Source organism: Triturus cristatus, chromosome 10, assembly GCF_964204655.1.
Source record: "Triturus cristatus chromosome 10, aTriCri1.1, whole genome shotgun sequence".
Lineage (NCBI taxonomy): Eukaryota > Metazoa > Chordata > Amphibia > Caudata > Salamandridae > Triturus > Triturus cristatus.
The window spans coordinates 845,988,203-846,013,059 of record NC_140593.1 but is presented as its reverse complement, the minus strand read 5'-3'; the positions used below and the strand labels follow the sequence as shown (position 1 = coordinate 846,013,059).

Genomic DNA, 24,857 nt, shown 5'->3' with positions numbered 1-24,857 from the left:
GTCTGCTCTAGGTGTAAGCTCTCGGTGAGGACAATAAAACAATTTCTGCTCTCATGCCTTGCTTTCATCAAGTAGGCCCACCCTTCAGTACAAAAGGACGTGCAAACGAATGGCGCAAACTATCGTCACTTCTCTTTTTGAGCTGTCACTGAAGCCCCTGGAGCACAGTACGTCACGCTGGTGAGGGATAGACAGCTTCCATTATCTCAGCTTTCCTATAAGTTGAGAGAGTAAATGCAAGCAATAAGCTGCTGTTTTTGCCCGGTCTCGAACCAGGGACCTTTCGCGTGTAAAGCGAACGTGATAACCACTACACCACAGAAACAGATACTCTTGCAGCAATCTTCTTGGCATGTAGTGGGCTGGAAAGCACAGACCAAGGGCCAATGTCCATGAAGCTCAACGTTGGACCCTCCTTACCCGATCTCTTTCTTTGGAAGAAAGCAACGAGGACCACTTTTATTCCAAAAGGCGATTTTAAAACCATACCTGAAATCACGCTAGAAAAACACTTTGAATTTAATGTTCCTACACTGATGGTCCACCCCAGAAAAGCAGTTGCAAAGAAGTCCGGCACTGAAATTCTATACGCCAAAACTGGGAAACAGCGTGCAGGGAAAGGAACTTTCTCACCATACACGGCGTCTTATAGCATTGAAAAGAAGAAATGGTCCTATATAATAAGCAGCCTAAAAATAATTCCACAACATGGGCTCGTCCTGGATTTGAACCCGGGACCTCTCGCACCCGAAGCGAGAATCATACCCCTAGACCAACGAGCCTGATTCCCCTGTCAGCAATTTGAACAATTTCTGATGCGTCTTTCAGAAAAAAAGCAGTGCTATTTGGCTGCTCTCTCTCTATGTGAGCCACACAAAGTCATGTTTTCTCTCAAGGTGTTGTTTTTTTCACTCTTGCAAGGAAGGGATCAGCCGATATCCTAGCTGCCAGTGAGCAGAAAAAAGGCACTGATGAGAACTGCAGGCACTTTCTGGCACTTGTACTTCTCTGCAAGTCCTGGACCCTTGCCCCATAAACTTCCACCCCAGAAGCAAGGGAGGGCCTGCCAATTCTTGCTCCTAAGAAAGAGGTGTTTGATTCTTGGATTCAAACACGCTCACTCAGCGCTCGATCAGGCTCGATCAGGCGAGATTTATATGAGTGGCTCGCAGGACTGAAACACTCACCTGGGAGACCCAGGGTGGCTGAATTCCCAGAATGGCCATTGTTGGACAAGTCACCTCCTTTCCTCCTGCCTCAATCTAGAATTGGCTGCAAATCACAAGATAGAGTTCAATGTCCGTGTGTACTGCCTACTCCCAGCTACCTCTCTGTCTTCCTTATGTAAATTAAAATTCGCAAGGGGGGACCAATGACAATCTGCTCCTCCCACATAACCAGGAAGCCCTGTTGAACATGTCTGCCTGTGTTGTTGCAGGGACAGTGCCTTCTCCGCCCAAAAGGTGGCAGGAGAGCCTCACAACAAAGATGGGATCAACTGCTTAATGAGAAACCAGCACAGCAGTTAGTGTGATGGAGTGCAAATTTAACGGAAGGTGTGCCTGAGGTGTCCCTTCCAGGAATACATGGAATTGTGATTGAGGGCCCAGCCTGATCGTTGGTGGATTTCTCGTCATATGTTACAGGTCCGTGCAAAGATTGTGGTGTGTGGGGAATGCACTGCAAAAAACAGGACGATTTAAGGGTGTAAAAGAGACCTGTCAGAAGTGGGATTTGAACCCACGCCTCCATGAGGAGACCAGAAGTCTCAGTTGCACTGAAGATCAAGCTCTCTTGAGTCTGGCGCCTTAGACCACTCGGCCATCCTGACAGCCCTGGCTATGTACAGGTCTGACTCTTCTGTCTGCACTTGCCAATGTTTGCACTTACAGCGTTCGCAGCAATGTCACAGGTGTAAAGGCCCCACAATACAACATGGCATGATAAAAAAAAAGCTAGGCACAAGAGCGACCACTGATGGATGCGGATTACTTTGTTTCGTCTTGGAAAAGTAAAGGAAGTTTCCCACGGCTCGCTGGGTTCATGGACCGCCTCTTCTTAAGCTTGCATTGAGATAATAAGGTTTTAGAGGGTGCACATAAAAGCAGCTCATGCACAGTGTTTCTGCCCGGTCTCGAACAGGGGACCTTTCGCGTGTTAGGCGAACGTGATGACCACTACACTACAGAAACTAACTTGCTGTGTTTTACTGTTAGAGCAAGGTTCCTCTCAAGGATTCTCTCTACTTCTATTCTGCTGTATCAGCAGCCACTCAGAAAGCGAGGAGCAAGTGTGAAAACTGCAGAGATATCAGCCAACATGCTTGCAATTAGACGTATTAAAAATGTACTTATGCAGGCATCGACAGACAAATATCTGATGCCTAAATGCCAGCAAGTACAGCTTGGGAAAGCATCACCTGGGACACACACAGACTAAGCATGAAGGCAGAAAAAGCATGGATATCCGTTTTTCTTCTGAGGTTCAAAATAATTTGTGCAACAATGCGCCGAGTGTAATGAGAAATTGTCAGGCATTGTCAGTTTTGAGTAGGATTCGTATGCTTACCTCTAAAAAAGGGCTCGTCCGGGATTTGAACCCGGGACCTCTCGCACCCTAAGCGAGAATCATACCCCTAGACCAACGAGCCGAGGCACACAAGAGTCGCCTTTTGCACCGGCTCCGGGGGTTATTGGCAGCGAGTTGGTGAATGATTCACCCAAAGCAAGCAACTGCACATGCTGCTCTCTTCTGCAATATGGTTGCTGTCTTTTCCATGGCCGTCATCGAACAAGAAATGAAAATACCTCCATCCTTCAGACATTTTGTTTGCTCTAGGTGTATGCTCTCGGTGAGGACAATAAAACAATTTCTGCTCTCATGCCTTGCTTTCATCAAGTAGGCCCACCCTTCAGTACAAAAGGACGTGCAAACGAATGGCGCAAACTATCGTCACTTCTCTTTTTGAGCTGTCACTGATGCCCCTGGAGCACAGTACGTCACGCTGGTGAGGGATAGACAGCTTCCATTATCTCAGCTTTCCTATAAGTTGAGAGAGTAAATGCAAACAATAAGCTGCTGTTTCTGCCCAGTCTCGAACCAGGGACCTTTCGCGTGTAAAGCGAACGTGATAACCACTACACCACAGAAACAGATACTTTTGCCGCAATCTTCTTGGCATGTAGTGGGCTGGAAAGCACAGACCAAGGGCCAATGTCCATGAAGCTCAACGTTGGACCCTCCTTACCCGATCTCTTTCTTTGGAAGAAAGCAACGAGGACCACTTTTATTCCAAAAGGCGATTTTAAAACCATACCTGAAATCACGCTAGAAAAACACTTTGAATTTAATGTTCCTACACTGATGGTCCACCCCAGAAAAGCAGTTGCAAAGAAGTCCGGCACTGAAATTCTATACGCCAAAACTGGGAAACAGCGTGCAGGGAAAGGAACTTTTTCACCATACACGGCGTCTTATAGCATTGAAAAGAATTAATGGTCCTACATAATAAGCAGCCTAAAAATAATTCCACAACATGGGCTCGTCCGGGATTTGAACCCGGGACCTCTCGCACCCGAAGTGAGAATCATACCCCTAGACCAACGAGCCTGATGCACTGTCAGCAATTTGAACAATTTCTGATGCGTCTTTCAGAAACAAAGCAGTGCTATTTGGCTGCTCTCTCTCTATGTGAGCCACACAAAGTCATGTTTTCTCTCAAGGTGTTGTTTTTTTCACTCTTGCAAGGAAGGGATCAGCCGATATCCTAGCTGCCAGTGAGCAGAAAAAAGGCACTGATGAGAACTGCAGGCACTTTCTGGCACTTGTACTTCTCTGCAAGTCCTGGACCCTTGCCCCATTAACTTCCACCCCAGAAGCAAGGGAGGGCCTGGCAATTCTTGCTCCTAAGAAAGAGGTGTTTGATTCTTGGATTCAAACACGCTCACTCAGCACTCAATGAGGCTCGATCAGGCGAGATTTATATGAGTGGCTCGCAGGACTGAAACACTCACCTGGGAGACCCAGGGTGGCTGAATTCCCAGAATGGCCATTGTTGGGCAAGTCACCTCCTTTCCTCCTGCCGCAATCTAGAATTGGCTGCAAATCACAAGATAGCGTTCAATGTCCGTGTGTACTGCCTACTCCCAGCTACCTCTCTGTCTTCCTTATGTAAATTAAAATTCGCAAGGGGGGACCAATGACAATCTGCTCCTCCCACATAACCAGGAAGCCCTGTTGAACATGTCTGCCTGTGTTGTTGCAGGGACAGTGCCTTCTCCGCCCAAAAGGTGGCAGGAGAGCCTCACAACAAAGATGGGATCAACTGCTTAATGAGAAACCAGCACAGCAGTTAGTGTGATGGAGTGCAAATTTAACGGAAGGTGTGCCTGAGGTGTCCCTTCCAGGAATACATGGAATTGTGATTGAGGGCCCAGCCTGATCGTTGGTGGATTTCTCGTCATATGTTACAGGTCCGTGCAAAGATTGTGGTGTGTGGGGAATGCACTGCAAAAAAACAGGACGATTTAAGGGTGTAAAAGAGACCTGTCAGAAGTGGGATTTGAACCCACGCCTCCATGAGGAGACCAGAAGTCTCAGTTGCACTGAAGATCAAGCTCTCTTGAGTCTGGCGCCTTAGACCACTCGGCCATCCTGACAGCCCTGGCTATGTACAGGTCTGACTCTTCTGTCTGCACTTGCCAATGTTTGCACTTACAGCGTTCGCAGCAATGTCACAGGTGTAAAGGCCCCACAATACAACATGGCATGATAAAAAAAAAAGCTAGGCACAAGAGCGACCACTGATGGATGCGGATTACTTTGTTTCGTCTTGGAAAAGTAAAGGAAGTTTCCCACGGCTCGCTGGGTTCATGGACCGCCTCTTCTTAAGCTTGCATTGAGATAATAAGGTTTTAGAGGGTGCACATAAAAGCAGCTCATGCACAGTGTTTCTGCCCGGTCTCGAACCGGGGACCTTTCGCGTGTTAGGCGAACGTGATGACCACTACACTACAGAAATTAACTTGCTGTGTTTTACTGTTAGAACAAGGTTCCTCTCAAGGATTCTCTCTACTTCTATTCTGCTGTATCAGCAGCCACTCAGAAAGCGAGGAGCAAGTGTGAAAACTGCAGAGATATCAGCCAACATGCTTGCAATTAGACGTATTAAAAATTTACTTATGCAGGCATCGACAGACAAATATCTGATGCCTAAATGCCAGCAAGTACAGCTTGGGAAAGCATCACCTGGGACACACACAGACTAAGCATGAAGGCAGAAAAAGCATGGATATCCGTTTTTCTTCTGAGGTTCAAAATAATTTGTGCAACAATGCGCCGAATGTAATGAGAAATAGTCAGGCATTGTCAGTTTTGAGTAGGATTCGTATGTTTACCTCTAAAAAAGGGCTCGTCGGAGATTTGAACCCGGGACCTCTCACAACCTAAGCGAGAATCATACCCCTAGACCAACGAGCCGAGGCACACAAGAGTCACCTTTTGCACCGGCTCCGGGGGTTATTGGCAGCGAGTTGGTGAATGATTCACCCAAAGCAAGCAACTGCACATGCTGCTCTCTTCTGCAATATGGTTGCTGTCTTTTCCATGGCCGTCATCGAACAAGAAATGAAAATACCTCCATCCTTCAGACATTTTGTCTGCTCTAGGTGTAAGCTCTCGGTGAGGACAATAAAACAATTTCTGCTCTCATGCCTTGCTTTCATCAAGTAGGCCCACCCTTCAGTACAAAAGGACGTGCAAACGAATGGCGCAAACTATCGTCACTTCTCTTTTTGAGCTGTCACTGAAGCCCCTGGAGCACAGTACGTCACGCTGGTGAGGGATAGACAGCTTCCATTATCTCAGCTTTCCTATAAGTTGAGAGAGTAAATGCAAGCAATAAGCTGCTGTTTTTGCCCGGTCTCGAACCAGGGACCTTTCGCATGTAAAGCGAACGTGATAACCACTACACCACAGAAACAGATACTCTTGCAGCAATCTTCTTGGCATGTAGTGGGCTGGAAAGCACAGACCAAGGGCCAATGTCCATGAAGCTCAACGTTGGACCCTCCTTACCCGATCTCTTTCTTTGGAAGAAAGCAACGAGGACCACTTTTATTCCAAAAGGCGATTTTAAAACCATACCTGAAATCACGCTAGAAAAACACTTTGAATTTAATGTTCCTACACTGATGGTCCACCCCAGAAAAGCAGTTGCAAAGAAGTCCGGCACTGAAATTCTATACGCCAAAACTGGGAAACAGCGTGCAGGGAAAGGAACTTTTTCACCATACACGGCGTCTTATAGCATTGAAAAGAAGAAATGGTCCTATATAATAAGCAGCCTAAAAATAATTCCACAACATGGGCTCGTCTGGGATTTGAACCCGGGACCTCTCGCACCCGAAGCGAGAATCATACCCCTAGACCAACGAGCCTGATTCCCCTGTCAGCAATTTGAACAATTTCTGATGCGTCTTTCAGAAAAAAAGCAGTGCTATTTGGCTGCTCTCTCTCTATGTGAGCCACACAAAGTCATGTTTTCTCTCAAGGTGTTGCTTTTTTCACTCTTGCAAGGAAGGGATCAGCCGATATCCTAGCTGCCAGTGAGCAGAAAAAAGGCACTGATGAGAACTGCAGGCACTTTCTGGCACTTGTACTTCTCTGCAAGTCCTGGACCCTTGCCCCATTAACTTCCACCCCAGAAGCAAGGGAGGGCCTGCCAATTCTTGCTCCTAAGAAAGAGGTGTTTGATTCTTGGATTCAAACACGCTCACTCAGCACTCAATGAGGCTCGATCAGGCGAGATTTATATGAGTGGCTCGCAGGACTGAAACACTCACATGGGAGACCCAGGGTGGCTGAATTCCCAGAATGGCCATTGTTGGGCAAGTCACCTCCTTTCCTCCTGCCGCAATCTAGAATTGGCTGCAAATCACAAGATAGCGTTCAATGTCCGTGTGTACTGCCTACTCCCAGCTACCTCTCTGTCTTCCTTATGTAAATTAAAATTCGCAAGGGGGGACCAATGACAATCTGCTCCTCCCACATAACCAGGAAGCCCTGTTGAACATGTCTGCCTGTGTTGTTGCAGGGACAGTGCCTTCTCCGCCCAAAAGGTGGCAGGAGAGCCTCACAACAAAGATGGGATCAACTGCTTAATGAGAAACCAGCACAGCAGTTAGTGTGATGGAGTGCAAATTTAACGGAAGGTGTGCCTGAGGTGTCCCTTCCAGGAATACATGGAATTGTGATTGAGGGCCCAGCCTGATCGTTGGTGGATTTCTCGTCATATGTTACAGGTCCGTGCAAAGATTGTGGTGTGTGGGGAATGCACTGCAAAAAAACAGGACGATTTAAGGGTGTAAAAGAGACCTGTCAGAAGTGGGATTTGAACCCACGCCTCCATGAGGAGACCAGAAGTCTCAGTTGCACTGAAGATCAAGCTCTCTTGAGTCTGGCGCCTTAGACCACTCGGCCATCCTGACAGCCCTGGCTATGTACAGGTCTGACTCTTCTGTCTGCACTTGCCAATGTTTGCACTTACAGCGTTCGCAGCAATGTCACAGGTGTAAAGGCCCCACAATACAACATGGCATGATAAAAAAAAAAGCTAGGCACAAGAGCGACCACTGATGGATGCGGATTACTTTGTTTCGTCTTGGAAAAGTAAAGGAAGTTTCCCACGGCTCGCTGGGTTCATGGACCGCCTCTTCTTAAGCTTGCATTGAGATAATAAGGTTTTAGAGGGTGCACATAAAAGCAGCTCATGCACAGTGTTTCTGCCCGGTCTCGAACCGGGGACCTTTCGCGTGTTAGGCGAACGTGATGACCACTACACTACAGAAATTAACTTGCTGTGTTTTACTGTTAGAGCAAGGTTCCTCTCAAGGATTCTCTCTACTTCTATTCTGCTGTATCAGCAGCCACTCAGAAAGCGAGGAGCAAGTGTGAAAACTGCAGAGATATCAGCCAACATGCTTGCAATTAGACGTATTAAAAATTTACTTATGCAGGCATCGACAGACAAATATCTGATGCCTAAATGCCAACAAGTACAGCTTGGGAAAGCATCACCTGGGACACACACAGACTAAGCATGAAGGCAGAAAAAGCATGGATATCCGTTTTTCTTCTGAGGTTCAAAATAATTTGTGCAACAATGCGCCGAGTGTAATGAGAAATAGTCAGGCATTGTCAGTTTTGAGTAGGATTCGTATGTTTACCTCTAAAAAAGGGCTCGTCCGGGATTTGAACCCGGGACCTCTCGCACCCTAAGCGAGAATCATACCCCTAGACCAACGAGCCGAGGCACACAAGAGTCACCTTTTGCACCGGCTCCGGGGGTTATTGGCAGCGAGTTGGTGAATGATTCACCCAAAGCAAGCAACTGCACATGCTGCTCTCTTCTGCAATATGGTTGCTGTCTTTTCCATGGCCGTCATCGAACAAGAAATGAAAATACCTCCATCCTTCAGACATTTTGTCTGCTCTAGGTGTAAGCTCTCGGTGAGGACAATAAAACAATTTCTGCTCTCATGCCTTGCTTTCATCAAGTAGGCCCACCCTTCAGTACAAAAGGACGTGCAAACGAATGGCGCAAACTATCGTCACTTCTCTTTTTGAGCTGTCACTGAAGCCCCTGGAGCACAGTACGTCATGCTGGTGAGGGATAGACAGCTTCCATTATCTCAGCTTTCCTATAAGTTGAGAGAGTAAATGCAAGCAATAAGCTGCTGTTTTTGCCCGGTCTCGAACCAGGGACCTTTCGCGTGTAAAGCGAACGTGATAACCACTACACCACAGAAACAGATACTCTTGCAGCAATCTTCTTGGCATGTAGTGGGCTGGAAAGCACAGACCAAGGGACAATGTCCATGAAGCTCAACGTTGGACCCTCCTTACCCGATCTCTTTCTTTGGAAGAAAGGAACGAGGACCACTTTTATTCCAAAAGGCGATTTTAAAACCAAACCTGAAATCACGCTAGAAAAACACTTTGAATTTAATGTTCCTACACTGATGGTCCACCCCAGAAAAGCAGTTGCAAAGAAGTCCGGCACTGAAATTCTATACGCCAAAACTGGGAAACAGCGTGCAGGGAAAGGAACTTTCTCACCATACACGGCGTCTTATAGCATTGAAAAGAAGAAATGGTCCTATATAATAAGCAGCCTAAAAATAATTCCACAACATGGGCTCGTCAGGGATTTGAACCCGGGACCTCTCGCACCCGAAGCGAGAATCATACCCCTAGACCAACGAGCCTGATTCCCCTGTCAGCAATTTGAACAATTTCTGATGCGTCTTTCAGAAACAAAGCAGTGCTATTTGGCTGCTCTCTCTCTATGTGAGCCACACAAAGTCATGTTTTCTCTCAAGGTGTTGTTTTTTTCACTCTTGCAAGGAAGAGATCAGCCGATATCCTAGCTGCCAGTGAGCAGAAAAAAGGCACTGATGAGAACTGCAGGCACTTTCTGGCACTTGTACTTCTCTGCAAGTCCTGGACCCTTGCCCCATAAACTTCCACCCCAGAAGCAAGGGAGGGCCTGCCAATTCTTGCTCCTAAGAAAGAGGTGTTTGATTCTTGGATTCAAACACGCTCACTCAGCGCTCGATCAGGCGAGATTTATATGAGTGGCTCGCAGGACTGAAACACTCACCTGGGAGACCCAGGGTGGCTGAATTCCCAGAATGGCCATTGTTGGGCAAGTCACCTCCTTTCCTCCTGCCTCAATCTAGAATTGGCTGCAAATCACAAGATAGAGTTCAATGTCCGTGTGTACTGCCTACTCCCAGCTACCTCTCTGTCTTCCTTATGTAAATTAAAATTCGCAAGGGGGGACCAATGACAATCTGCTCCTCCCACATAACCAGGAAGCCCTGTTGAACATGTCTGCCTGTGTTGTTGCAGGGACAGTGCCTTCTCCGCCCAAAAGGTGGCAGGAGAGCCTCACAACAAAGATGGGATCAACTGCTTAATGAGAAACCAGCACAGCAGTTAGTGTGATGGAGTGCAAATTTAACGGAAGGTGTGCCTGAGGTGTCCCTTCCAGGAATACATGGAATTGTGATTGAGGGCCCAGCCTGATCGTTGGTGGATTTCTCGTCATATGTTACAGGTCCGTGCAAAGATTGTGGTGTGTGGGGAATGCACTGCAAAAAACAGGACGATTTAAGGGTGTAAAAGAGACCTGTCAGAAGTGGGATTTGAACCCACGCCTCCATGAGGAGACCAGAAGTCTCAGTTGCACTGAAGATCAAGCTCTCTTGAGTCTGGCGCCTTAGACCACTCGGCCATCCTGACAGCCCTGGCTATGTACAGGTCTGACTCTTCTGTCTGCACTTGCCAATGTTTGCACTTACAGCGTTCGCAGCAATGTCACAGGTGTAAAGGCCCCACAATACAACATGGCATGATAAAAAAAAAAGCTAGGCACAAGAGCGACCACTGATGGATGCGGATTACTTTGTTTCGTCTTGGAAAAGTAAAGGAAGTTTCCCACGGCTCGCTGGGTTCATGGACCGCCTCTTCTTAAGCTTGCATTGAGATAATAAGGTTTTAGAGGGTGCACATAAAAGCAGCTCATGCACAGTGTTTCTGCCCGGTCTCGAACCGGGGACCTTTCGCGTGTTAGGCGAACATGATGACCACTACACTACAGAAACTAACTTGCTGTGTTTTACTGTTAGAGCAAGGTTCCTCTCAAGGATTCTCTCTACTTCTATTCTGCTGTATCAGCAGCCACTCAGAAAGCGAGGAGCAAGTGTGAAAACTGCAGAGATATCAGCCAACATGCTTGCAATTAGACGTATTAAAAATGTACTTATGCAGGCATCGACAGACAAATATCTGATGCCTAAATGCCAGCAAGTACAGCTTGGGAAAGCATCACCTGGGACACACACAGACTAAGCATGAAGGCAGAAAAAGCATGGATATCCGTTTTTCTTCTGAGGTTCAAAATAATTTGTGCAACAATGCGCCGAGTGTAATGAGAAATTGTCAGGCATTGTCAGTTTGGAGTAGGATTCGTATGCTTACCTCTAAAAAAGGGCTCGTCCGGGATTTGAACCCGGGACCTCTCGCACCCTAAGCGAGAATCATACCCCTAGACCAACGAGCCGAGGCACACAAGAGTCGCCTTTTGCACCGGCTCCGGGGGTTATTGGCAGCGAGTTGGTGAATGATTCACCCAAAGCAAGCAACTGCACATGCTGCTCTCTTCTGCAATATGGTTGCTGTCTTTTCCATGGCCGTCATCGAACAAGAAATGAAAATACCTCCATCCTTCAGACATTTTGTTTGCTCTAGGTGTATGCTCTCGGTGAGGACAATAAAACAATTTCTGCTCTCATGCCTTGCTTTCATCAAGTAGGCCCACCCTTCAGTACAAAAGGACATACAAAAGAAAGGCGCAAACTATCGTCACTTCTCTTTTTGAGCTGTCACTGATGCCCCTGGAGCACAGTACGTCACGCTGGTGAGGGATAGACAGCTTCCATTATCTCAGCTTTCCTATAAGTTGAGAGAGTAAATGCAAACAATAAGCTGCTGTTTCTGCCCTGTCTCGAACCAGGGACCTTTCGCGTGTAAAGCGAACGTGATAACCACTACACCACAGAAACAGATACTTTTGCCGCAATCTTCTTGGCATGTAGTGGGCTGGAAAGCACAGACCAAGGGCCAATGTCCATGAAGCTCAACGTTGGACCCTCCTTACCCGATCTCTTTCTTTGGAAGAAAGCAACGAGGACCACTTTTATTCCAAAAGGCGATTTTAAAACCATACCTGAAATCACGCTAGAAAAACACTTTGAATTTAATGTTCCTACACTGATGGTCCACCCCAGAAAAGCAGTTGCAAAGAAGTCCGGCACTGAAATTCTATACGCCAAAACTGGGAAACAGCGTGCAGGGAAAGGAACTTTTTCACCATACACGGCGTCTTATAGCATTGAAAAGAAGAAATGGTCCTACATAATAAGCAGCCTAAAAATAATTCCACAACATGGGCTCGTCCGGGATTTGAACCCGGGACCTCTCGCACCCGAAGTGAGAATCATATCCCTAGACCAACGAGCCTGATTCCCCTGTCAGCAATTTGAACAATTTCTGATGCGTCTTTCAGAAACAAAGCAGTGCTATTTGGCTGCTCTCTCTCTATGTGAGCCACACAAAGTCATGTTTTCTCTCAAGGTGTTGTTTTTTTCACTCTTGCAAGGAAGGGATCAGCCGATATCCTAGCTGCCAGTGAGCAGAAAAAAGGCACTGATGAGAACTGCAGGCACTTTCTGGCACTTGTACTTCTCTGCAAGTCCTGGACCCTTGCCCCATTAACTTCCACCCCAGAAGCAAGGGAGGGCCTGCCAATTCTTGCTCCTAAGAAAGAGGGGTTTGATTCTTGGATTCAAACACGCTCACTCAGCACTCAATGATGCTCGATCAGGCGAGATTTATATGAGTGGCTCGCAGGACTGAAACACTCACCTGGGAGACCCAGGGTGGCTGAATTCCCAGAATGGCCATTGTTGGGCAAGTCACCTCCTTTCCTCCTGCCTCAATCTAGAATTGGCTGCAAATCACAAGATAGCGTTCAATGTCCGTGTGTACTGCCTACTCCCAGCTACCTCTCTGTCTTCCTTATGTAAATTAAAATTCGCAAGGGGGGACCAATGACAATCTGCTCCTCCCACATAACCAGGAAGCCCTGTTGAACATGTCTGCCTGTGTTGTTGCAGGGACAGTGCCTTCTCCGCCCAAAAGGTGGCAGGAGAGCCTCACAACAAAGATGGGATCAACTGCTTAATGAGAAACCAGCACAGCAGTTAGTGTGATGGAGTGCAAATTTAACGGAAGGTGTGCCTGAGGTGTCCCTTCCAGGAATACATGGAATTGTGATTGAGGGCCCAGCCTGATCGTTGGTGGATTTCTCGTCATATGTTACAGGTCCGTGCAAAGATTGTGGTGTGTGGGGAATGCACTGCAAAAAAACAGGACGATTTAAGGGTGTAAAAGAGACCTGTCAGAAGTGGGATTTGAACCCACGCCTCCATGAGGAGACCAGAAGTCTCAGTTGCACTGAAGATCAAGCTCTCTTGAGTCTGGCGCCTTAGACCACTCGGCCATCCTGACAGCCCTGGCTATGTACAGGTCTGACTCTTCTGTCTGCACTTGCCAATGTTTGCACTTACAGCGTTCGCAGCAATGTCACAGGTGTAAAGGCCCCACAATACAACATGGCATGATAAAAAAAAAGCTAGGCACAAGAGCGACCACTGATGGATGCGGATTACTTTGTTTCGTCTTGGAAAAGTAAAGGAAGTTTCCCACGGCTCGCTGGGTTCATGGACCGCCTCTTCTTAAGCTTGCATTGAGATAATAAGGTTTTAGAGGGTGCACATAAAAGCAGCTCATGCACAGTGTTTCTGCCCGGTCTCGAACCGGGGACCTTTCGCGTGTTAGGCGAACGTGATGACCACTACACTACAGAAATTAACTTGCTGTGTTTTACTGTTAGAGCAAGGTTCCTCTCAAGGATTCTCTCTACTTCTATTCTGCTGTATCAGCAGCCACTCAGAAAGCGAGGAGCAAGTGTGAAAACTGCAGAGATATCAGCCAACATGCTTGCAATTAGACGTATTAAAAATTTACTTATGCAGGCATCGACAGACAAATATCTGATGCCTAAATGCCAGCAAGTACAGCTTGGGAAAGCATCACCTGGGACACACACAGACTAAGCATGAAGGCAGAAAAAGCATGGATATCCGTTTTTCTTCTGAGGTTCAAAATAATTTGTGCAACAATGCGCCGAGTGTAATGAGAAATAGTCAGGCATTGTCAGTTTTGAGTAGGATTCGTATGTTTACCTCTAAAAAAGGGCTCGTCCGGGATTTGAACCCGGGACCTCTCGCACCCTAAGCGAGAATCATACCCCTAGACCAACGAGCCGAGGCACAGAAGAGTCACCTTTTGCACCGGCTCCGGGGGTTATTGGCAGCGAGTTGGTGAATGATTCACCCAAAGCAAGCAACTGCACATGCTGCTCTCTTCTGCAATATGGTTGCTGTCTTTTCCATGGCCGTCATCGAACAAGAAATGAAAATACCTCCATCCTTCAGACATTTTGTCTGCTCTAGGTGTAAGCTCTCGGTGAGGACAATAAAACAATTTCTGCTCTCATGCCTTGCTTTCATCAAGTAGGCCCACCCTTCAGTACAAAAGGACATGCAAACGAATGGCGCAAACTATCGTCACTTCTCTTTTTGAGCTGTCACTGAAGCCCCTGGAGCACAGTACGTCACGCTGGTGAGGGATAGACAGCTTCCATTATCTCAGCTTTCCTATAAGTTGAGAGAGTAAATGCAAGCAATAAGCTGCTGTTTTTGCCCGGTCTCGAACCAGGGACCTTTCGCGTGTAAAGCGAACGTGATAACCACTACACCACAGAAACAGATACTCTTGCAGCAATCTTCTTGGCATGTAGTGGGCTGGAAAGCACAGACCAAGGGACAATGTCCATGAAGCTCAACGTTGGACCCTCCTTACCCGATCTCTTTCTTTGGAAGAAAGGAACGAGGACCACTTTTATTCCAAAAGGCGATTTTAAAACCAAATCTGAAATCACGCTAGAAAAACACTTTGAATTTAATGTTCCTACACTGATGGTCCACCCCAGAAAAGCAGTTGCAAAGAAGTCCGGCACTGAAATTCTATACGCCAAAACTGGGAAACAGCGTGCAGGGAATGGAACTTTTTCACCATACACGGCGTCTTATAGCATTGAAAAGAAGAAATGGTCCTACATAATAAGCAGCCTAAAAATAATTCCACAACATGGGCTCGTCCGGGATTTGAACCCGGGACCTCTCGCACCCGAAGTGAGAATCATATCCCTAGACCAACGAGCCTGATTCCCCTGTCAGCAATTTGAACAATTTCTGATGCGTCTTTCAGAAACAAAGCAGTGCTATTTGGCTGCTCTCTCTCTATGTGAGCCACACAAAGTCATGTTTTCTCTCAAGGTGTTGTTTTTTTCACTCTTGCAAGGAAGGGATCAGCCGATATCCTAGCTGCCAGTGAGCAGAAAAAAGGCACTGATGAGAACTGCAGGCACTTTCTGGCACTTGTACTTCTCTGCAAGTCCTGGACCCTTGCCCCATAAACTTCCACCCCAGAAGCAAGGGAGGGCCTGCCAATTCTTGCTCCTAAGAAAGAGGTGTTTGATTCTTGGATTCAAACACGCTCACTCAGCGCTCGATCAGGCTCGATCAGGCGAGATTTATATGAGTGGCTCGCAGGACTGAAACACTCACCTGGGAGACCCAGGGTGGCTGAATTCCCAGAATGGCCATTGTTGGGCAAGTCACCTCCTTTCCTCCTGCCTCAATCTAGAATTGGCTGCAAATCACAAGATAGAGTTCAATGTCCGTGTGTACTGCCTACTCCCAGCTACCTCTCTGTCTTCCTTATGTAAATTAAAATTCGCAAGGGGGGACCAATGACAATCTGCTCCTCCCACATAACCAGGAAGCCCTGTTGAACATGTCTGCCTGTGTTGTTGCAGGGACAGTGCCTTCTCCGCCCAAAAGGTGGCAGGAGAGCCTTACAACAAAGATGGGATCAACTGCTTAATGAGAAACCAGCACAGCAGTTAGTGTGATGGAGTGCAAATTTAACGGAAGGTGTGCCTGAGGTGTCCCTTCCAGGAATACATGGAATTGTGATTGAGGGCCCAGCCTGATCGTTGGTGGATTTCTCGTCATATGTTACAGGTCCGTGCAAAGATTGTGGTGTGTGGGGAATGCACTGCAAAAAAACAGGACGATTTAAGGGTGTAAAAGAGACCTGTCAGAAGTGGGATTTGAACCCACGCCTCCATGAGGAGACCAGAAGTCTCAGTTGCACTGAAGATCAAGCTCTCTTGAGTCTGGCGCCTTAGACCACTCGGCCATCCTGACAGCCCTGGCTATGTACAGGTCTGACTCTTCTGTCTGCACTTGCCAATGTTTGCACTTACAGCGTTCGCAGCAATGTCACAGGTGTAAAGGCCCCACAATACAACATGGCATGATAAAAAAAAAAAGCTAGGCACAAGAGCGACCACTGATGGATGCGGATTACTTTGTTTCGTCTTGGAAAAGTAAAGGAAGTTTCCCACGGCTCGCTGGGTTCATGGACCGCCTCTTCTTAAGCTTGCATTGAGATAATAAGGTTTTAGAGGGTGCACATAAAAGCAGCTCATGCACAGTGTTTCTGCCCGGTCTCGAACCGGGGACCTTTCGCGTGTTAGGCGAACGTGATGACCACTACACTACAGAAATTAACTTGCTGTGTTTTACTGTTAGAGCAAGGTTCCTCTCAAGGATTCTCTCTACTTCTATTCTGCTGTATCAGCAGCCACTCAGAAAGCGAGGAGCAAGTGTGAAAACTGCAGAGATATCAGCCAACATGCTTGCAATTAGACGTATTAAAAATTTACTTATGCAGGCATCGACAGACAAATATCTGATGCCTAAATGCCAACAAGTACAGCTTGGGAAAGCATCACCTGGGACACACACAGACTAAGCATGAAGGCAGAAAAAGCATGGATATCCGTTTTTCTTCTGAGGTTCAAAATAATTTGTGCAACAATGCGCCGAATGTAATGAGAAATAGTCAGGCATTGTCAGTTTTGAGTAGGATTCGTATGTTTACCTCTAAAAAAGGGCTCGTCCGGGATTTGAACCCGGGACCTCTCGCACCCTAAGCGAGAATCATACCCCTAGACCAACGAGCCGAGGCACACAAGAGTCACCTTTTGCACCGGCTCCGGGGGTTATTGGCAGCGAGTTGGTGAATGATTCACCCAAAGCAAGCAACTGCACATGCTGCTCTCTTCTGCAATATGGTTGCTGTCTTTTCCATGGCCGTCATCGAACAAGAAATGAAAATACCTCCATCCTTCAGACATTTTGTCTGCTCTAGGTGTAAGCTCTCGGTGAGGACAATAAAACAATTTCTGCTCTCATGCCTTGCTTTCATCAAGTAGGCCCACCCTTCAGTACAAAAGGACGTGCAAACGAATGGCGCAAACTATCGTCACTTCTCTTTTTGAGCTGTCACTGAAGCCCCTGGAGCACAGTACGTCACGCTGGTGAGGGATAGACAGCTTCCATTATCTCAGCTTTCCTATAAGTTGAGAGAGTAAATGCAAGCAATAAGCTGCTGTTTTTGCCCGGTCTCGAACCAGGGACCTTTCGCGTGTAAAGCGAACGTGATAACCACTACACCACAGAAACAGATACTCTTGCAGGAATCTTCTTGGCATGTAGTGGGCTGGAAAGCACAGACCAAGGGCCAATGTCCATGAAGCTCAACGTTGGACCCTCCTTACCCGATCTCTTTCTTTGGAAGAAAGGAACGAGGACCACTTTTATTCCAAAAGGCGATTTTAAAACCAAACCTGAAATCACGCTAGAAAAACACTTTGAATTTAATGTTCCTACACTGATGGTCCACCCCAGAAAAGCAGTTGCAACGAAGTCCGGCACTGTAATTCTATACGCCAAAACTGGGAAACAGCGTGCAGGGAAAGGAACTTTCTCACCATACACGGCGTCTTATAGCATTGAAAAGAAGAAATGGTCCTATATAATAAGCAGCCTAAAAATAATTCCACAACATGGGCTCGTCCGGGATTTGAACCCGGGACCTCTCGCACCCGAAGCGAGAATCATACCCCTAGACCAACGAGCCTGATTCCCCTGTCAGCAATTTGAACAATTTCTGATGCGTCTTTCAGAAAAAAAGCAGTGCTATTTGGCTGCTCTCTCTCTATGTGAGCCACACAAAGTCATGTTTTCTCTCAAGGTGTTGTTTTTTTCACTCTTGCAAGGAAGGGATCAACCGATATCCTAGCTGCCAGTGAGCAGAAAAAAGGCACTGATGAGAACTGCAGGCACTTTCTGGCACTTGTACTTCTCTGCAAGTCCTGGACCCTTGCCCCATAAACTTCCACCCCAGAAGCAAGGGAGGGTGTGAGAAGTTGGCCTGGTATATGATGCTCACTAGTTAAAGTGATCACCTTGTACCATGCCAAGCAACCCTTATGGTGTGGTTGTAAGTCAACCTTTTCGGACTAGCTGCCCTAGTGGTAGCGTAGGCTAAGCAGTCTTTGAGGCTAAACTCGTGAAGCGTGTTAAGCCAGCTGTTTTACCAAATGCAACCCCCCTTTATATCAATGAAAGGACACCACACAGATATATATTCAAAATATATATGTATTTATTTCTCAAAGTAACCCCTAGTCTCTTTATGAGCACAGGAGCACAAATCGTCAAACAAGATTATCACAGAATACACAGAAGTTGCACGTTATATGGATAGGCCCTGGTGGCCACTCAAACCATATACTAAAATAGTGGTATAAGTACCACGAACAGAAAAGGGAAAAGGCCTAGGGCCTCTAGAATCGCTGGGCCTACAAGGAGCTAACGTCAGTTAGTGACCAGGAGGTCCACGGGTGGCGTGTGCAGAGCAAATAGTCACACGCGTGCTCCCATAGGTTTCAATGGGTGCGTAAAAAGTACAAAGTTACTGCAAAGGAGATCTTCCGGGTTGACTAGGAACTTAAGATTTGGAACACAGGCACTAGAGATGTAATACTACACTTGGGCACCGGAGTACCAGCTTTACCTCACCCACAGGAAGCGGGTGCATAGGCCTCAAAGTGCGTCGGGTTTCTTCTATCTGTTCCGTTGAGCTTGAAGACAAAGATGCTGCAGGCGGTCGGTCCGGGAGAGATGCAGTGGACCCAAGAGTGGATCGGAGATGTTGAAGACCTGTAAGCAGAGGGGACAGTGTTCACAGTCACTAGCCAGTGACCAGCGTGGCACCAGGTGGGTACCAGGCGATGTCGGGTGCAAACAGGAAGGAAGGTGTAGCTTGACTCTGCAGCCACGTGGTCCCTGAAGGTCGACGACGTCCAGGAGTCAAGTCACGAGCTGTCCCACGCAGGCTCTCGCTGTCGGCGGTGTCGGCGACTTGATCGAAGCAAACAAGCCTTGGCAAAAGCAATTGTTGTAGGCAAGGAGTTTAAGCTGATGGTTCTGACCAGCAAGGTCAGAGGAACTGCTCCTTTGGAGGGGAGCAAGGGCCAGTCTGGAGCAACCAGACCAGCGGTGTTTGTCGTAGATTTCGTCGCCAAGATGGCCACTAGCCAGCGGGCCAGCAACCGGTTAGGCGCGTCGAGTGGCAAAATGCAGAAGGGCCCCACGCAGATCGTGGAGATGCTGGAGGGCTCACCTTTGGTGCAGATGCTGCTCGAGGGTTGGGCTTCTCAGGACCCAAAGCACAACTTGAAGGGAGCCTCGGTTGTTGCACTTGTCAGCTTGTCGTAGTCGTTCCAAGATGGCTGGCTCCACGTGTCTCGGTGCCTCCACGGGTCTCCTCTTTGCAGGGACTGTGGATCGGGCGGTGAGAGGTCTGGAGGTCCAGGTCTTGTCAGTCTCTGGGCTCGGGCTCCGGCGGGAGGCGGCGGCAAAGCAGACGTTGATTCGCTGGATGGTGCTTGCGTTAGCAAGGTGGTCACTCCCTGACCACAGGGGAGATTTTCTTCAGTCTTCTGTGCAGCAGAATGTCGAAGTTCCCGTCTTCTTCTTAGTTTCAAGTTGATTCCAGGATGTCTGAAGTCTTAGGACACAGCTCCTACCTTTATTCGGATTCTAGGGGCCGGACTACCTGCTAGGTCCCTCCCTATGGGTGGGACCAGGAAGGGGGGTGGTTACACCCCCAATCCTTTGTCCAGCTCGCCCCAGGCCCGGGACTGGTGTGCCCCAGGACCGGTTTGAACTGGCATATGCCCCGAGGCTCCTTGTGAGCCACAGGCATGTCTGGTTTCTTTCAAGCCCTACCTGACCAATACACAAAATCCTGTCTGGGGTGGTGCATGCACCTCCCCTGGCAGGAAACCCTTTGTCCACACCTCCCAAGCTGGAAGGACTCCCAGCAGCAGGAGGGCAGACTTGTGTCTGTGGTGGCAGCATCCATTTTGTGGAGCTGAGGCTATGTCTGATTTTACCCGGGTTTCAGGCACTGTACATGTCGTGTCCCTCTAGAAGGGTGGAATGCTAACCCCGTCGCCAGAATTGGCGAGGGGTTAGTATTCCAATTCGTATGACACCTTACTCGACATGTTTTGATAAAGCCAAACCAAAGATAGCATTTAACCGCGAGGTTCATAATGCACTTAAGAGTATATGGTATGACGATATCTGGAAACAGTAGAAGGAAGTTGTTCCGACCACTGCAGACAGGCTCAGCTCATGCCAGAGCACCATCTCACATGGAACCAAGCACTCTGCCTTCAGGATTGTTAAGGCCTGCCATAGGAGTGACTTATAGGTTACCAGGTGTCCCATTTAAGTTTAGGTATAGGTATACTACACCTAAGTAAGAGGTGATTACACCAACTTACCCCAGCTGAGTGATCAGCCAGTTGTGTCAGATTGTTAGGCCAAGCCTGGGGTGGCATAATACATGCTTCAGCCCCTGGCAGGCCTTGGATACACCAATGCCCTGGGTACCTAGTGTACACTGGTACAGGGGCTGACAGGGTGATCCAACCAATTGGGTATGTACCTAGGGTACATGGAGTCCATTTTACAGAGAGAGCAGATAGCCTGAGAGCCTGAATGGCAGGATCTCAGGCCAACTAAGTCGAAAAACCAGCTAGACACTAGGCAAAAATTTGGGGGTAACCATAGTCAGATATCCACCTTCCTACACAACCCCCCCCCAAACGAAGGGAGATAAGGCTGACCTTGACCAGGTAAGCCTATATTGCCCAAGTGGCCATATAAGGAGGAACCAGCACTGGCATGGTTACCCCCTGTCTCATGGTCCACTAAGCAATCCCTCACCCTAAGGGTATCAGAGGGTCTCCACCATAGGGAATCTCTACCTGTGGTGTGTCTTGGCAAAGTAAAAGGCTGGTGTTGAGATGGAGTACTGAAGTGAGTGTCCTCAAAGTGAGGCCTCAGCTTCCTCCAATCATCCTCCACCATGGATGCCTTTCTTTCTTTAACTGAGTTGCACTGTGCTCTCAGGGTCAGCCTCTGGCTACCTAAAGCGGGAGGCTGGGTCCCTTTTGTGGGCTTACTGGAGGGACAGGTCAGGTTTGGGGCCCTAAGGTCCCATGTTTGCCTGTGCCCAACAGAATCCCCCTGGGGGAGGTCCCTAACTACCTGTAAAGGAGATCCCTCAGGAATGTTTTTACCCATCACCTGACTAGGGCTACTAGCCAGGCAATCCTCATTCTTTTGATGGGGGGGTTCTTGTGGACAGGGGCCCTCTGGGGGTCCACTGGCCTCCCTGACCTCTGCAGCCCTGGGCTGACTGAGGCAGGGTAGAGAGAGGCAGGCTACCTGCACCAGACTGGATCCCACCTTGGAAGGGGCCACTGACATCAGAGGCTCTGCCAGGCCAGGCCTGGCTACCTCTGGGGCAGTTCCTTCACAAGGGGTGAGGTCAGATCCCTGAGGAGGCTGACCTTTTCCTAATGTCTGGGGAGAGGGAGACTTTTCTTCCTCCCCACTACTCTCAGTTTGTGTGGAGTGATCCATTGTTTCAGGCTTCACTACACCTATGTCAGTCTGAGTATAGGCTGAGACCATTACAGCCTTGCCAACCTTTTCAGGGGGGCACTCAGTTTGTGTTTGAGCTGTGACTGTCACAGCTCTGCCAGTCCCTACAGGGAAGTCTGTCTGTGCCTGGGCTGTGGCTACCACTGCCCTTCCAACCTTTTCAGGGAGGAAATCTATTTGGACAGGGGTTGTGAATGGCACAACCCCCCTACCCTTTTGTGAAAGGCCTACCATTTTAGAATGGGTGTCTTGTTCAACTCCAGCCCAAGCTGAGAGTTCTAAGTCATTCCCCAGTAAGCAGTCTACAGGCAAGGTTGGGGACACTGCTACCCTTTTAGGGCCAGTGACCCCTCCCCAGCTGAGACATACCTCTGCCATGGGATGACTGTTCTGTTTGCCATCAATGTTAGTCACCTGGTAGGAGAAACCGGGCAAAAGCTGCTCAGAGGGAACTAGCCAATGGGCCACCATTGTGATGCTAGCCCCAGTGTCTCTGTAGGCCTCAGCTTTTGTACCATTGATGTAGGGCTCCTGTCTGTACCTACCCAAAGTGTTGGGACAGGCAGTGAAGTTGGCAAACCCCATGCCACCATCACAGACAAGAGTGGTTGCTGTAGGGGAATTGGCTAAGCCAGGGTCCCCCTGTGTTCCCCAAGTAAACCCACCCAGATTTCTGGGGGCACTCCCACCACCTGGGGGATTACTGCTGACAGTAATAGGTGGTGTGACAGGAGTAATTGGAGGAACAGTTTTGTTTTTAGCCCTTGGGCAACCGCTGTCAGTTTTCCAATGCCCAGGAGTTTTACACTCATGGCAGTAGGGCTTTTTAGCTGTGGTAGAGGAGGGAGCTTGGGACCCACCACCCTGTGTGGAGTTTTGGGGCCCTGAGGAAGGTTTCTCTTTTTCTTTATCCCCACCCTTCTCTTGAGGCTTGGTGGTATCTTTCTTTTGGTCACCACCCTGGTTTTTAGGCCTGATCCTGGTCCTGACCCATTTATCTGCCCTCTTTCCCAATTCTTGGGGAGAGGTCAAATCTGAGTCTACCAGGTGTTGATGGAGAAGCTGGTTTTGACAATTACTTAAAATCTGCTCTCTCATCATCAAATTGTACAATCCTGTATAATCAGACACCTTACTTCCCAGCAACCAACCCTCCAAAGCCTTAGTGGCACATTCCACATATTCAGACCAGTCCTGAGTCTGTGTCTTCTGGGTGTCTCTGAACATTAACCTGTACTGTTCAGTGGTTAAGCCTAACCCATCAACTAGGACACTCTTCAGGACTCTGTAATTTCTGACATCCTCTTCTCTAACAGTGAGGAGTCTATCTCTGCCTCTCCCCTCAAAGGAGAGCCATAAGATTGCTGCCCACTGGTCTTCAGGAACCTGCTGCACTTTGCAGGCTCTCTCAAGAGCAGTCATCCATTTGTGGATGTCATCCCCACTTTTGTAGGGGGGCACAATCTTGGACAGGTTCCTATTGTCAAAGACCCTATCTTTGTCCCTAGGGACATTGCTGCCACCAGTGGGTATAGACCCACTCTCTCTATGCTGCCTAGCCTTGCTCAGTTTTTCTTCCATCAGGGCTACTTCTAGCTCCTGCTTCCTGATCCTCAGCTGAGCCTCTTGCATCTTGGCCTCATGTTCCCTCCTCTGAGGGGTGGTCATCCTTCTCCTGGAGTGACCTTGAGAGCCTCTAGAGCCATGGGAAGCATTGGAGTCACCTGAGCGATTCCTTTGCCTTCCAAGCCCTGGGTTAAGTCCACTGGGGAGATCCAGTGGGTTGACCCCACTGTCAGTCCCCAATAGCCTTGGTTTAGCTGGGCCAAGTATAACACTTGGCACTGGGCTAGTTCTCCCTTCATCCTCACTACTGTCAGTATCCTTTTCACTCTCATCCTCTGTGGTAGGCATCCCATCTAAGGGGTGACTATTGGGAAGGGGTACTTCAGTGGCATCTTCAGAAGGGGGGCCTCCTGTTCCTGTCCCTAAGGGGGCTAACTGGGAAGCTTTCTTGAGTGCTCTCTGATTCTCATCATTCTGTAAGAGCTCTCTGAGCTCAGCAGAGTTTGGGTTCTTGGGCTGTTTAAGGCCTCTAAGAGTTGCCAAATGCCTGAGCTCATTCTGATTAAGGGTAGCAAAGCTGGATGGTGCCCTCTGGGGGTCACTCTCAACAGAGATGGGTACAGTGGACCCCTCTGCCCCGGCCATTGCTCTTAAGTGTGGGTGGATGTGTTGCAATCTACCTACACTTGGGTTTACCTACTAAACCTATCTAGTAGTTGTAGTCAGGGTGTGCTACTCCCTTTGCTCTACAACAACTAAGTTCAGTAGAACTTAAGTATATCTAATCTTGTTTTATATGTACCTACAGGTACCTATGTGATCTTTCAATTGGTAACCAAGAGATTACAATGGTAAAACACAGCAAGCTCAAATCCAACCGCTGCTCACCAATGTGAGAAGTTGGCCTGGTATATGATGCTCACTAGTTAAAGTGATCACCTTGTACCATGCCAAGCAACCCTTATGGTGTGGTTGTAAGTCAACCTTTTCGGACTAGCTGCCCTAGTGGTAGCGTAGGCTAAGCAGTCTTTGAGGCTAAACTCGTGAAGCGTGTTAAGCCAGCTGTTTTACCAAATGCAACCCCCCTTTATACCAATGAAAGGACACCACACAGATATATATTCAAAATATATATGTATTTATTTCTCAAAGTAACCCCTAGTCTCTTTATGAGCACAGGAGCACAAATCGTCAAACAAGATTATCACAGAATACACAGAAGTTGCACGTTATATGGATAGGCCCTGGTGGCCACTCAAACCATATACTAAAATAGTGGTATAAGTACCACGAACAGAAAAGGGAAAAGGCCTAGGGCCTCTAGAATCGCTGGGCCTACAAGGAGCTAACGTCAGTTAGTGACCAGGAGGTCCACGGGTGGCGTGTGCAGAGCAAATAGTCACACGCGTGCTCCCATAGGTTTCAATGGGTGCGTAAAAAGTACAAAGTTACTGCAAAGGAGATCTTCCGGGTTGACTAGGAACTTAAGATTTGGAACACAGGCACTAGAGATGTAATACTACACTTGGGCACCGGAGTACCAGCTTTACCTCACCCACAGGAAGCGGGTGCATAGGCCTCAAAGTGCGTCGGGTTTCTTCTATCTGTTCCGTTGAGCTTGAAGACAAAGATGCTGCAGGCGGTCGGTCCGGGAGAGATGCA

General features: G+C 48.1%; 14 non-coding genes across 14 annotated transcripts; all 14 read right to left on the bottom strand.

Moving 5' to 3' along the window:
• Positions 1 to 1,719: 1,719 nt before the first annotated feature.
• On the bottom strand, positions 1,720 to 1,831 carry TRNAL-CAA (transfer RNA leucine (anticodon CAA)). The gene is made up of 2 exons: positions 1,794 to 1,831; positions 1,720 to 1,765 (listed from the first exon to the last, which is right to left on the bottom strand). It is a non-coding gene; the product is annotated as a tRNA-Leu (tRNA).
• A 747-nt stretch (positions 1,832 to 2,578) lies between these two features.
• Positions 2,579 to 2,650, bottom strand: TRNAP-AGG (transfer RNA proline (anticodon AGG)). The gene has a single exon. It is a non-coding gene; the product is annotated as a tRNA-Pro (tRNA).
• An 887-nt stretch (positions 2,651 to 3,537) lies between these two features.
• TRNAP-CGG (transfer RNA proline (anticodon CGG)) lies at positions 3,538 to 3,609 on the bottom strand. The gene has a single exon. It is a non-coding gene; the product is annotated as a tRNA-Pro (tRNA).
• Positions 3,610 to 4,546: 937 nt separating this feature from the next.
• TRNAL-CAA (transfer RNA leucine (anticodon CAA)) lies at positions 4,547 to 4,658 on the bottom strand. Its single transcript has 2 exons — positions 4,621 to 4,658; positions 4,547 to 4,592 (listed from the first exon to the last, which is right to left on the bottom strand). It is a non-coding gene; the product is annotated as a tRNA-Leu (tRNA).
• Positions 4,659 to 7,375: 2,717 nt separating this feature from the next.
• On the bottom strand, positions 7,376 to 7,487 carry TRNAL-CAA (transfer RNA leucine (anticodon CAA)). The gene is made up of 2 exons: positions 7,450 to 7,487; positions 7,376 to 7,421 (listed from the first exon to the last, which is right to left on the bottom strand). It is a non-coding gene; the product is annotated as a tRNA-Leu (tRNA).
• Positions 7,488 to 8,235: 748 nt separating this feature from the next.
• TRNAP-AGG (transfer RNA proline (anticodon AGG)) lies at positions 8,236 to 8,307 on the bottom strand. Its single transcript has one exon. It is a non-coding gene; the product is annotated as a tRNA-Pro (tRNA).
• Positions 8,308 to 10,193: 1,886 nt separating this feature from the next.
• On the bottom strand, positions 10,194 to 10,305 carry TRNAL-CAA (transfer RNA leucine (anticodon CAA)). The gene is made up of 2 exons: positions 10,268 to 10,305; positions 10,194 to 10,239 (listed from the first exon to the last, which is right to left on the bottom strand). It is a non-coding gene; the product is annotated as a tRNA-Leu (tRNA).
• Positions 10,306 to 10,594: 289 nt separating this feature from the next.
• Positions 10,595 to 10,667, bottom strand: TRNAV-AAC (transfer RNA valine (anticodon AAC)). The gene has a single exon. It is a non-coding gene; the product is annotated as a tRNA-Val (tRNA).
• Positions 10,668 to 11,053: 386 nt separating this feature from the next.
• TRNAP-AGG (transfer RNA proline (anticodon AGG)) lies at positions 11,054 to 11,125 on the bottom strand. The gene has a single exon. It is a non-coding gene; the product is annotated as a tRNA-Pro (tRNA).
• Positions 11,126 to 13,022: 1,897 nt separating this feature from the next.
• TRNAL-CAA (transfer RNA leucine (anticodon CAA)) lies at positions 13,023 to 13,134 on the bottom strand. The gene is made up of 2 exons: positions 13,097 to 13,134; positions 13,023 to 13,068 (listed from the first exon to the last, which is right to left on the bottom strand). It is a non-coding gene; the product is annotated as a tRNA-Leu (tRNA).
• A 747-nt stretch (positions 13,135 to 13,881) lies between these two features.
• TRNAP-AGG (transfer RNA proline (anticodon AGG)) lies at positions 13,882 to 13,953 on the bottom strand. Its single transcript has one exon. It is a non-coding gene; the product is annotated as a tRNA-Pro (tRNA).
• A 1,897-nt stretch (positions 13,954 to 15,850) lies between these two features.
• On the bottom strand, positions 15,851 to 15,962 carry TRNAL-CAA (transfer RNA leucine (anticodon CAA)). The gene is made up of 2 exons: positions 15,925 to 15,962; positions 15,851 to 15,896 (listed from the first exon to the last, which is right to left on the bottom strand). It is a non-coding gene; the product is annotated as a tRNA-Leu (tRNA).
• A 749-nt stretch (positions 15,963 to 16,711) lies between these two features.
• TRNAP-AGG (transfer RNA proline (anticodon AGG)) lies at positions 16,712 to 16,783 on the bottom strand. The gene has a single exon. It is a non-coding gene; the product is annotated as a tRNA-Pro (tRNA).
• Positions 16,784 to 17,670: 887 nt separating this feature from the next.
• On the bottom strand, positions 17,671 to 17,742 carry TRNAP-CGG (transfer RNA proline (anticodon CGG)). The gene has a single exon. It is a non-coding gene; the product is annotated as a tRNA-Pro (tRNA).
• Positions 17,743 to 24,857: the final 7,115 nt, after the last annotated feature.